Below are 13,836 nucleotides of genomic sequence, written 5' to 3' on the forward strand. Positions count from 1 at the left end.
GGAGCGGAGAGGTACTTGTACATGGAGCGGAGAGGTATTTGTACATGGAGCGGAGAGGTACTTGTACATGGAGCGGAGAGGTACTTGTACATTCAGCGGAGAGGTACTTGTACATTGAGCGGAGAGGTACTTGTAGATGGAGCGGAGAGGTACTGTCGACACTTGTACATTGAGCGGAGAGGTACTTGTACATGGAGCGGAGAGGTACTTGTACATGGAGCGGAGAGGTACTGTCGACACTTGTACATTGAGCGGAGAGGTACTTGTACATGGAGCGGAGAGGTACTTGTACATGGAGCGGAGATGTACTTGTACAGGGAGCGGAGAGGTACTTGTACATTGAGCGGAGAGGTACTTGTACATGGAGCGGAGAGGTACTTGTACATGGAGCGGAGAGGTACTTGTACATGGAGCGGAGAGGTACTTGTACATTGAGCGGAGAGGTACTTGTACATGGAGCGGAGAGGTACTTGTACATGGAGCGGAGAGGTACTTGTACATGGAGCGGAGAGGTACTTGTACATTGAGCGGAGAGGTACTTGTACATGGAGCGGAGAGGTACTTGTACATGGAGCGGAGAGGTACTTGTACATGGAGCGGAGAGGTACTTGTACATGGAGCGGAGAGGTACTTGTACATTGAGCGGAGATGTACTTGTACATGGAGCGGAGATGTACTTGTACATGGATCGGAGAGGTACTTGTACATGAGAGCGGAGAGGTACTGTCGACACTTGTACATTGAGCGTAGAGGTACTGTCGACACTTGTACATTGAGCGGAGAGGTACTTGTACATGGAGCGGAGAGGTACTGTCGACACTTGTACATTGAGCGGAGAGGTACTTGTACATTGAGCGGAGAGGTACTTGTACATGGAGCGCAGAGGTACTTGTACATTGAGCGGAGAGGTACTTGTACATGGAGCGGAGAGGTACTTGTACATGAGAGCGGAGAGGTACTTGTACATGGAGCGGAGAGGTACTGTCGATACTTGACATTGAGCGGAGAGGTACTTGTACATGGAGCGGAGAGGTACTTGTACATGGAGCGGAGAGGTACTTGTACATGGAGCGGAGAGGTACTTGTACATTGAGCGGAGAGGTACTTGTACATGGAGCGGAGAGGTACTTGTACATTGAGCGGAGAGGTACTTGTACATGGAGCGGAGAGGTACTTGTACATGGAGCGGAGAGGTACTTGTACATCCGTCAGTCTTCCCCAGGGCAGCTGTGGCTACATCACCCGTAGCTTACCACCACTGGTACGAATGGTGTGAATGAATAATGATTCCTGTGAAGCGCTTTGGGTGTCTAGAAAAGCGCTATATAAATCCAATCATTATTATTATTTTATTATTATTATTGAGCGGAGATGTACTTGTACATGGAGCGGAGATGTACTTGTACATGGATCGGAGAGGTACTTGTACATGAGAGCGGAGAGGTACTGTCGACACTTGTACATTGAGCGTAGAGGTACTGTCGACACTTGTACATTGAGCGGAGAGGTACTTGTACATGGAGCGGAGAGGTACTGTCGACACTTGTACATTGAGCGGAGAGGTACTTGTACATGGAGCGGAGAGGTACTTGTACATTGAGCGGAGAGGTACTGTCGACACTTGTACATTCAGCGGAGAGGTACTTGTACATGGAGCGGAGAGGTACTGTCGATACTTGACATTGAGCGGAGAGGTACTTGTACATGGAGCGGAGAGGTATTTGTACATTGAGCGGAGAGGTACTTGTACATTGAGCGGAGAGGTACTGTCGACACTTGTACATTCAGCGGAGAGCTACTTGTACATGGAGCGGAGAGGTATTTGTACATTGAGCGGAGAGGTACTTGTACATGGAGCGGAGAGGTACTTGTACATAGAGCGGAGAGGTACTTATACATGGAGCGGAGAGGTATTTGTACATTGAGCGGAGAGGTACTTGTACATGGAGCGGAGAGGTACTTGTACATGAGAGCGGAGAGGTATTTGTACATGGAGCGGAAAGGTACTGTCGACACTTGTACATTGAGCGGAGAGCTACTTGTACATGGAGCGGAGAGGTACTTGTACATGAGAGCGGAGAGGTACTTGTACATGGAGCGGAGAGGTATTTGTACATGGAGCGGAGAGGTACTGTCGACACTTGACATTGAGCGGAGAGGTACTTGTACATGGAGCGGAGAGGTACTTGTACATGAGAGCGGAGAGGTATTTGTACATGGAGCGGAGAGGTACTGTCGACACTTGACATTGAGCGGAGAGGTACTTGTACATGGAGCGGAGAGGTACTTGTACATGGAGCGGAGAGGTACTTGTACATGGACCGGAGAGGTACTTGTACATGGAGCGGAGAGGTACTTGTACATGGAGCGGAGATGTACTTGTACATTGAGCGGAGAGGTACTTGTACATGGAGCAGAGATGTACTTGTACATGGAGCGGAGATGTACTTGTACATTGAGCGGAGAGGTACTTGTACATGGAGCGGAGAGGTACTTGTACATGGAGCGGAGATGTACTTGTACATGGAGCGGAGAGGTACTTGTACATGGAGCGGAGATGTACTTGTACATTGAGCGGAGAGGTACTTGTACATGGAGCAGAGATGTACTTGTACATGGAGCGGAGAGGTACTTGTACATGGAGCGGAGAGGTACTTGTACATGGAGCGGAGAGGTACTTGTACATGGAGCGGAGAGGTACTTGTACATTGAGCGGAGAGGTACTTGTACATGGAGCGGAGAGGTACTTGTACATTGAGCGGAGAGGTACTTGTACATGGAGCGGAGAGGTACTTGTACATGGAGCGGAGAGGTACTTGTACATGGAGCGGAGAGGTACTTGTACATGGAGCGGAGAGGTACTTGTACATTGAGCGGAGATGTACTTGTACATGGAGCGGAGATGTACTTGTACATGGATCGGAGAGGTACTTGTACATGAGAGCGGAGAGGTACTGTCGACACTTGTACATTGAGCGTAGAGGTACTGTCGACACTTGTACATTGAGCGGAGAGGTACTTGTACATGGAGCGGAGAGGTACTGTCAACACTTGTACATTGAGCGGAGAGGTACTTGTACATTGAGCGGAGAGGTACTTGTACATGGAGCGCAGAGGTACTTGTACATTGAGCGGAGAGGTACTTGTACATGGAGCGGAGAGGTACTTGTACATGAGAGCGGAGAGGTATTTGTACATGGAGCGGAGAGGTACTGTCGACACTTGACATTGAGCGGAGAGGTACTTGTACATGGAGCGGAGAGGTACTTGTACATGGAGCGGAGAGGTACTTGTACATGGACCGGAGAGGTACTTGTACATGGAGCGGAGAGGTACTTGTACATGGAGCGGAGATGTACTTGTACATTGAGCGGAGAGGTACTTGTACATGGAGCAGAGATGTACTTGTACATGGAGCGGAGATGTACTTGTACATTGAGCGGAGAGGTACTTGTACATGGAGCGGAGAGGTACTTGTACATGGAGCGGAGATGTACTTGTACATGGAGCGGAGAGGTACTTGTACATGGAGCGGAGATGTACTTGTACATTGAGCGGAGAGGTACTTGTACATGGAGCAGAGATGTACTTGTACATGGAGCGGAGAGGTACTTGTACATGGAGCGGAGAGGTACTTGTACATGGAGCGGAGAGGTACTTGTACATGGAGCGGAGAGGTACTTGTACATTGAGCGGAGATGTACTTGTACATGGAGCGGAGAGGTACTTGTACATGGAGCGGAGAGGTACTTGTACATGGAGCGGAGAGGTACTTGTACATGGAGCGGAGAGGTACTTGTACATGGAGCGGAGAGGTACTTGTACATGGAGCGGAGAGGTACTTGTACATTGAGCGGAGATGTACTTGTACATGGAGCGGAGATGTACTTGTACATGGATCGGAGAGGTACTTGTACATGAGAGCGGAGAGGTACTGTCGACACTTGTACATTGAGCGTAGAGGTACTGTCGACACTTGTACATTGAGCGGAGAGGTACTTGTACATGGAGCGGAGAGGTACTGTCAACACTTGTACATTGAGCGGAGAGGTACTTGTACATTGAGCGGAGAGGTACTTGTACATGGAGCGCAGAGGTACTTGTACATTGAGCGGAGAGGTACTTGTACATGGAGCGGAGAGGTACTTGTACATGAGAGCGGAGAGGTACTTGTACATGGAGCGGAGAGGTACTTGTACATTGAGCGGAGAGGTACTGTCGACACTTGTACATTCAGCGGAGAGGTACTTGTACATGGAGCGGAGAGGTACTGTCGATACTTGACATTGAGCGGAGAGGTACTTGTACATGGAGCGGAGAGGTATTTGTACATTGAGCGGAGAGGTACTTGTACATTGAGCGGAGAGGTACTGTCGACACTTGTACATTCAGCGGAGAGCTACTTGTACATGGAGCGGAGAGGTATTTGTACATTGAGCGGAGAGGTACTTGTACATGGAGCGGAGAGGTACTTGTACATAGAGCGGAGAGGTACTTATACATGGAGCGGAGAGGTATTTGTACATTGAGCGGAGAGGTACTTGTACATGGAGCGGAGAGGTACTTGTACATGAGAGCGGAGAGGTATTTGTACATGGAGCGGAAAGGTACTGTCGACACTTGTACATTGAGCGGAGAGCTACTTGTACATGGAGCGGAGAGGTACTTGTACATGAGAGCGGAGAGGTACTTGTACATGGAGCGGAGAGGTATTTGTACATGGAGCGGAGAGGTACTGTCGACACTTGACATTGAGCGGAGAGGTACTTGTACATGGAGCGGAGAGGTACTTGTACATGAGAGCGGAGAGGTATTTGTACATGGAGCGGAGAGGTACTGTCGACACTTGACATTGAGCGGAGAGGTACTTGTACATGGAGCGGAGAGGTACTTGTACATGGAGCGGAGAGGTACTTGTACATGGACCGGAGAGGTACTTGTACATGGAGCGGAGAGGTACTTGTACATGGAGCGGAGATGTACTTGTACATTGAGCGGAGAGGTACTTGTACATGGAGCAGAGATGTACTTGTACATGGAGCGGAGATGTACTTGTACATTGAGCGGAGAGGTACTTGTACATGGAGCGGAGAGGTACTTGTACATGGACCGGAGAGGTACTTGTACATGGAGCGGAGAGGTACTTGTACATGGAGCGGAGATGTACTTGTACATTGAGCGGAGAGGTACTTGTACATGGAGCAGAGATGTACTTGTACATGGAGCGGAGATGTACTTGTACATTGAGCGGAGAGGTACTTGTACATGGAGCGGAGAGGTACTTGTACATGGAGCGGAGATGTACTTGTACATGGAGCGGAGAGGTACTTGTACATGGAGCGGAGATGTACTTGTACATTGAGCGGAGAGGTACTTGTACATGGAGCAGAGATGTACTTGTACATGGAGCGGAGAGGTACTTGTACATGGAGCGGAGAGGTACTTGTACATGGAGCGGAGAGGTACTTGTACATGGAGCGGAGAGGTACTTGTACATTGAGCGGAGAGGTACTTGTACATGGAGCGGAGAGGTACTTGTACATTGAGCGGAGAGGTACTTGTACATGGAGCGGAGAGGTACTTGTACATGGAGCGGAGAGGTACTTGTACATGGAGCGGAGAGGTACTTGTACATGGAGCGGAGAGGTACTTGTACATTGAGCGGAGAGGTACTTGTACATTGAGCGGAGAGGTACTTGTACATTGAGCGGAGAGGTACTTGTACATGGAGCGGAGAGGTACTGTCGACACTTGTACATTGAGCGGAGAGGTACTTGTACATTGAGCGGAGAGGTACTTGTACATGGAGCGCAGAGGTACTTGTACATTGAGCGGAGAGGTACTTGTACATGGAGCGGAGAGGTACTTGTACATGAGAGCGGAGAGGTACTTGTACATGGAGCGGAGAGGTACTTGTACATTGAGCGGAGAGGTACTGTCGACACTTGTACATTCAGCGGAGAGGTACTTGTACATGGAGCGGAGAGGTACTGTCGATACTTGACATTGAGCGGAGAGGTACTTGTACATGGAGCGGAGAGGTATTTGTACATTGAGCGGAGAGGTACTTGTACATTGAGCGGAGAGGTACTGTCGACACTTGTACATTCAGCGGAGAGCTACTTGTACATGGAGCGGAGAGGTATTTGTACATTGAGCGGAGAGGTACTTGTACATGGAGCGGAGAGGTACTTGTACATAGAGCGGAGAGGTACTTATACATGGAGCGGAGAGGTATTTGTACATTGAGCGGAGAGGTACTTGTACATGGAGCGGAGAGGTACTTGTACATGAGAGCGGAGAGGTATTTGTACATGGAGCGGAAAGGTACTGTCGACACTTGTACATTGAGCGGAGAGCTACTTGTACATGGAGCGGAGAGGTACTTGTACATGAGAGCGGAGAGGTACTTGTACATGGAGCGGAGAGGTATTTGTACATGGAGCGGAGAGGTACTGTCGACACTTGACATTGAGCGGAGAGGTACTTGTACATGGAGCGGAGAGGTACTTGTACATGAGAGCGGAGAGGTATTTGTACATGGAGCGGAGAGGTACTGTCGACACTTGACATTGAGCGGAGAGGTACTTGTACATGGAGCGGAGAGGTACTTGTACATGGAGCGCAGAGGTACTTGTACATTGAGCGGAGAGGTACTTGTACATGGAGCGGAGAGGTACTTGTACATGAGAGCGGAGAGGTACTTGTACATGGAGCGGAGAGGTACTTGTACATTGAGCGGAGAGGTACTGTCGACACTTGTACATTCAGCGGAGAGGTACTTGTACATGGAGCGGAGAGGTACTGTCGATACTTGACATTGAGCGGAGAGGTACTTGTACATGGAGCGGAGAGGTATTTGTACATTGAGCGGAGAGGTACTTGTACATTGAGCGGAGAGGTACTGTCGACACTTGTACATTCAGCGGAGAGCTACTTGTACATGGAGCGGAGAGGTATTTGTACATTGAGCGGAGAGGTACTTGTACATGGAGCGGAGAGGTACTTGTACATAGAGCGGAGAGGTACTTATACATGGAGCGGAGAGGTATTTGTACATTGAGCGGAGAGGTACTTGTACATGGAGCGGAGAGGTACTTGTACATGAGAGCGGAGAGGTATTTGTACATGGAGCGGAAAGGTACTGTCGACACTTGTACATTGAGCGGAGAGCTACTTGTACATGGAGCGGAGAGGTACTTGTACATGAGAGCGGAGAGGTACTTGTACATGGAGCGGAGAGGTATTTGTACATGGAGCGGAGAGGTACTGTCGACACTTGACATTGAGCGGAGAGGTACTTGTACATGGAGCGGAGAGGTACTTGTACATGAGAGCGGAGAGGTATTTGTACATGGAGCGGAGAGGTACTGTCGACACTTGACATTGAGCGGAGAGGTACTTGTACATGGAGCGGAGAGGTACTTGTACATGGAGCGGAGAGGTACTTGTACATGGACCGGAGAGGTACTTGTACATGGAGCGGAGAGGTACTTGTACATGGAGCGGAGATGTACTTGTACATTGAGCGGAGAGGTACTTGTACATGGAGCAGAGATGTACTTGTACATGGAGCGGAGATGTACTTGTACATTGAGCGGAGAGGTACTTGTACATGGAGCGGAGAGGTACTTGTACATGGAGCGGAGATGTACTTGTACATGGAGCGGAGAGGTACTTGTACATGGAGCGGAGATGTACTTGTACATTGAGCGGAGAGGTACTTGTACATGGAGCAGAGATGTACTTGTACATGGAGCGGAGAGGTACTTGTACATGGAGCGGAGAGGTACTTGTACATGGAGCGGAGAGGTACTTGTACATGGAGCGGAGAGGTACTTGTACATTGAGCGGAGAGGTACTTGTACATTGAGCGGAGAGGTACTTGTACATGGAGCTAGGGCTGGGTATCGAGTTTCGATACTTACTTGGCACCGAAATGGAAACATCGATACTAAGGGGTATCGAAGCCTCCCTTGTCAATCGATACCAATTTTCGATACCAAAACAAAACAGCGTCATTGAGCCTATAAGCATGCAACATGCTTGCACGCCGCGCTCTAATACGGCTGGTGATTGGCTGTCATGTAGAGGCATGCAGGAAACGTTACGCCCACTTTAGCCGGTGTGTTTGTTGTGACTGTGAGCCAGGCGTGCGGTGCGGATAGTATACAAGAAGTTAGCCACTCAAGCTACTCCTATCCTGGATTACCATATGGCGAAGATGATGAAAAGCAGGAAAAGAAACAGAAACAACACGGACTGGTTTCCACAGACAAGAGAAATAATTGAGAGGTGGGTCAGCTCAGCTTACCGCAAGTTAGCGGTTATCAGATCCCTCAGTCTGACAAATCCATGCATCTGGCTGTGAGTTGTAGCATTAGATCGTTTAATTAATTGCCGCCGTAACGTTATGCGCAAGCGGGCATTGTGTATTTTTAGCAACTCGTTAACAAACGCTGATGTCATGATAGTTTGTTGAATGTAAATGCGATTCATTTATATTGATTGGCTAGTCAGTGAAGTTGAGCTGTCTCGTCAGATTTGACAAGAATGACGTTCTGTTGCAGCAGTGAGCACACTGATCTGCAACGCTAGCGTTAATGTTTAATTAATTAGCGTTATGTGCAAGCGGGCAGTTATCGCCCATGTATTTTTAGCAACTCGTTAACAAACGCTGATGTCATGATAGTTTGTTGAATATAAATGCGATTCACTTTGTGGCATATAAGGCTATATTGATAGGCTAGTCAATGCTCAACTAGTCTTCCATGCATGAAGTGGAGCCATCTCATCAGTTTGTACAAGAATAGAGTTATGTTGCATCAGTGAGCATTAAACCCTGATTTGCAACTCTCTGTTTTGCACTGAAAACTATTCCACTGATTTATTTGTTTTAGCTACATTTCTTTCCTTTGTAGTACTCCAATATTTTTTGTAGGGACGGCAATACGTTTAGAGAACTTAAAGTTATGTTAAATACAGTAGGTTTTATTTTTTTCTGCTGTAAAACTTAAGATGGGGGGAAACTAAAGATTTGTAAAATAATGTCAATGTGTAATGCAGTTTTATTTTTGTTAAAATGGATTTTTCTAAAAATTGGTATCGAAAAAAGTATCGTTCAGGAACCGGTATCGAAATCCAAGTATCGAAACGGTATCGATATCGAAAAATTTTGAACGATACCCAGCCCTACATGGAGCGCAGATGTACTTGTACATTGAGCGGAGAGGTACTGGTACATGGAGCGGAGATGTACTTGTACATTGAGCGGAGAGGTACTTGTAGATGGAGCGGAGAGGTACTGTCGACACTTGTACATTGAGCGGAGAGGTACTTGTACATGGAGCGGAGAGGTACTTGTACATGGAGCGGAGAGGTACTGTCGACACTTGTACATTGAGCGGAGAGGTACTTGTACATGGAGCGGAGAGGTACTTGTACATGGAGCGGAGATGTACTTGTACAGGGAGCGGAGAGGTACTTGTACATTGAGCGGAGAGGTACTTGTACATGGAGCGGAGAGGTACTTGTACATGGAGCGGAGAGGTACTTGTACATGGAGCGGAGAGGTACTTGTACATTGAGCGGAGAGGTACTTGTACATGGAGCGGAGAGGTACTTGTACATGGAGCGGAGAGGTACTTGTACATGGAGCGGAGAGGTACTTGTACATTGAGCGGAGAGGTACTTGTACATGGAGCGGAGAGGTACTTGTACATGAGAGCGGAGAGGTACTGTCGACACTTGTACATTGAGCGTAGAGGTACTGTCGACACTTGTACATTGAGCGGAGAGGTACTTGTACATGGAGCGGAGAGGTACTGTCGACACTTGTACATTGAGCGGAGAGGTACTTGTACATTGAGCGGAGAGGTACTTGTACATGGAGCGCAGAGGTACTTGTACATTGAGCGGAGAGGTACTTGTACATGGAGCGGAGAGGTACTTGTACATGAGAGCGGAGAGGTACTTGTACATGGAGCGGAGAGGTACTTGTACATTGAGCGGAGAGGTACTGTCGACACTTGTACATTCAGCGGAGAGGTACTTGTACATGGAGCGGAGAGGTACTGTCGATACTTGACATTGAGCGGAGAGGTACTTGTACATGGAGCGGAGAGGTATTTGTACATTGAGCGGAGAGGTACTTGTACATTGAGCGGAGAGGTACTGTCGACACTTGTACATTCAGCGGAGAGCTACTTGTACATGGAGCGGAGAGGTATTTGTACATTGAGCGGAGAGGTACTTGTACATGGAGCGGAGAGGTACTTGTACATGGAGCGGAGAGGTACTTGTACATGGAGCGGAGATGTACTTGTACATGGAGCGGAGAGGTACTTGTACATGGAGCGGAGATGTACTTGTACATTGAGCGGAGAGGTACTTGTACATGGAGCAGAGATGTACTTGTACATGGAGCGGAGAGGTACTTGTACATGGAGCGGAGAGGTACTTGTACATGGAGCGGAGAGGTACTTGTACATGGAGCGGAGAGGTACTTGTACATTGAGCGGAGAGGTACTTGTACATTGAGCGGAGAGGTACTTGTACATGGAGCTAGGGCTGGGTATCGAGTTTCGATACTTACTTGGCACCGAAATGGAAACATCGATACTAAGGGGTATCGAAGCCTCCCTTGTCAATCGATACCAATTTTCGATACCAAAACAAAACAGCGTCATTGAGCCTATAAGCATGCGACATGCTTGCACGCCGCGCTCTAATACGGCTGGTGATTGGCTGTCATGTAGAGGCATGCAGGAAACGTTACGCCCACTTTAGCCGGTGTGTTTGTTGTGACTGTGAGCCAGGCGTGCGGTGCGGATAGTATACAAGAAGTTAGCCACTCAAGCTACTCCTATCCTGGATTACCATATGGCGAAGATGATGAAAAGCAGGAAAAGAAACAGAAACAACACGGACTGGTTTCCACAGACAAGAGAAATAATTGAGAGGTGGGTCAGCTCAGCTTACCGCAAGTTAGCGGTTATCAGATCCCTCAGTCTGACAAATCCATGCATCTGGCTGTGAGTTGTAGCATTAGATCGTTTAATTAATTGCCGCCGTAACGTTATGCGCAAGCGGGCATTGTGTATTTTTAGCAACTCGTTAACAAACGCTGATGTCATGATAGTTTGTTGAATGTAAATGCGATTCATTTATATTGATTGGCTAGTCAGTGAAGTTGAGCTGTCTCGTCAGATTTGACAAGAATGACGTTCTGTTGCAGCAGTGAGCACACTGATCTGCAACGCTAGCGTTAATGTTTAATTAATTAGCGTTATGTGCAAGCGGGCAGTTATCGCCCATGTATTTTTAGCAACTCGTTAACAAACGCTGATGTCATGATAGTTTGTTGAATATAAATGCGATTCACTTTGTGGCATATAAGGCTATATTGATAGGCTAGTCAATGCTCAACTAGTCTTCCATGCATGAAGTGGAGCCATCTCATCAGTTTGTACAAGAATAGAGTTCTGTTGCATCAGTGAGCATTAAACCCTGATTTGCAACTCTCTGTTTTGCACTGAAAACTATTCCACTGATTTATTTGTTTTAGCTACATTTCTTTCCTTTGTAGTACTCCAATATTTTTTGTAGGGACGGCAATACGTTTAGAGAACTTAAAGTTATGTTAATTACAGTAGGTTTTATTTTTTTCTGCTGTAAAACTTAAGATGGGGGGAAACTAAAGATTTGTAAAATAATTTCAATGTGTAATGCAGTTTTATTTTTGTTAAAATGGATTTTTCTAAAAATTGGTATCGAAAAAAGTATCGTTCAGGAACCGGTATCGAAATCCAAGTATCGAAACGGTATCGATATCGAAAAATTTTGAACGATACCCAGCCCTACATGGAGCGCAGATGTACTTGTACATTGAGCGGAGAGGTACTGGTACATGGAGCGGAGATGTACTTGTACATTGAGCGGAGAGGTACTTGTACATTGAGCGGAGAGGTACTTGTACATGGAGCGGAGATGTACTTGTACATTGAGCGGAGAGGTACTGGTACATGGAGCGGAGATGTACTTGTACATTGAGCGGAGAGGTACTTGTACATGGAGTGGAGATGTACTTTTACATTGAGCGGAGAGGTACTGGTACATGGAGCGGAGATGTACTTGTACATTGAGCGGAGAGGTACTTGTACATGGAGTGGAGATGTACTTGTACATTGAGCGGAGAGGTACTGGTACATGGAGCGGAGATGTACTTGTACATTGAGCGGAGAGGTACTTGTACATGGAGTGGAGATGTACTTGTACATGGAGCGGAGATGTACTTGTACATTGAGCGGAGAGGTACTTGTACATGGAGCGGAGATGTACTTGTACATGGAGCGGAGAGGTACTTGTACATGGAGCGGAGAGGTACTTGTACATGGAGCGGAGATGTACTTGTACATGGAGCGGAGATGTACTTGTACATGGAGCGGAGAGGTACTTGTACATGGAGCGGAGAGGTACTTATACATTGAGCGGAGACGTACTTGTACATGGAGCGGAGATGTACTTGTACATTGAGCGGAGAGGTACTTGTACATGGAGCGGAGATGTACTTGTACATGGAGCGGAGAGGTACTTGTACATGGAGCGGAGAGGTACTTGTACATGGAGCGGAGATGTACTTGTACATGGAGCGGAGATGTACTTGTACATGGAGCGGAGAGGTACTTGTACATGGAGCGGAGAGGTACTTATACATTGAGCGGAGACGTACTTGTACATGGAGCGGAGATGTACTTGTACATTGAGCGGAGAGGTACTTGTACATTGAGCGGAGAGGTACTGGTACATGGAGCGGAGATGTACTTGTACATTGAGCGGAGAGGTACTTGTACATGGAGCGGAGAGGTACTTGTACATTGAGCGGAGAGGTACTTGTACATTGAGCGGAGACGTACTTGTACATTGAGCGGAGATGTACTTGTACATTGAGCGGAGATGTATTTGTACATGGAGCGGAGAGGTATTTGTACATGGAGCGGAGAGGTACTTGTACATTGAGCGGAGAGGTACTTGTACATGGAGCGGAGAGGTACTTGTACATGGAGCGGAGAGGTACTTGTACATGTAGCGGAGAGGTGCTTGTACATGGAGCGGAGAGGTACTTGTACATGGAGCGGAGAGGTACTTGTACATGTAGCGGAGAGGTGCTTGTACATGGAGCGGAGAGGTACTTGTACATGGAGCGGAGAGGTATTTGTACATGGAGCGGAGAGGTACTTGTACATGGAGCGGAGAGGTACTTGTACATTCAGCGGAGAGGTACTTGTACATTGAGCGGAGAGGTACTTGTAGATGGAGCGGAGAGGTACTGTCGACACTTGTACATTGAGCGGAGAGGTACTTGTACATGGAGCGGAGAGGTACTTGTACATGGAGCGGAGAGGTACTGTCGACACTTGTACATTGAGCGGAGAGGTACTTGTACATGGAGCGGAGAGGTACTTGTACATGGAGCGGAGATGTACTTGTACAGGGAGCGGAGAGGTACTTGTACATTGAGCGGAGAGGTACTTGTACATGGAGCGGCGAGGTACTTGTACATGGAGCGGAGAGGTACTTGTACATGGAGCGGAGAGGTACTTGTACATTGAGCGGAGAGGTACTTGTACATGGAGCGGAGAGGTACTTGTACATGGAGCGGAGAGGTACTTGTACATGGAGCAGAGAGGTACTTGTACATTGAGCGGAGAGGTACTTGTACATGGAGCGGAGAGGTACTTGTACATGGAGCGGAGAGGTACTTGTACATGGAGCGGAGAGGTACTTGTACATGGAGCGGAGAGGTACTTGTACATTGAGCGGAGATGTACTTGTACA

Source organism: Poromitra crassiceps (assembly GCF_964638095.1).
Source record: "Poromitra crassiceps genome assembly, contig: HAP1_SCAFFOLD_103, whole genome shotgun sequence".
NCBI classification, from domain to species: Eukaryota; Metazoa; Chordata; class Actinopteri; order Beryciformes; family Melamphaidae; genus Poromitra; species Poromitra crassiceps.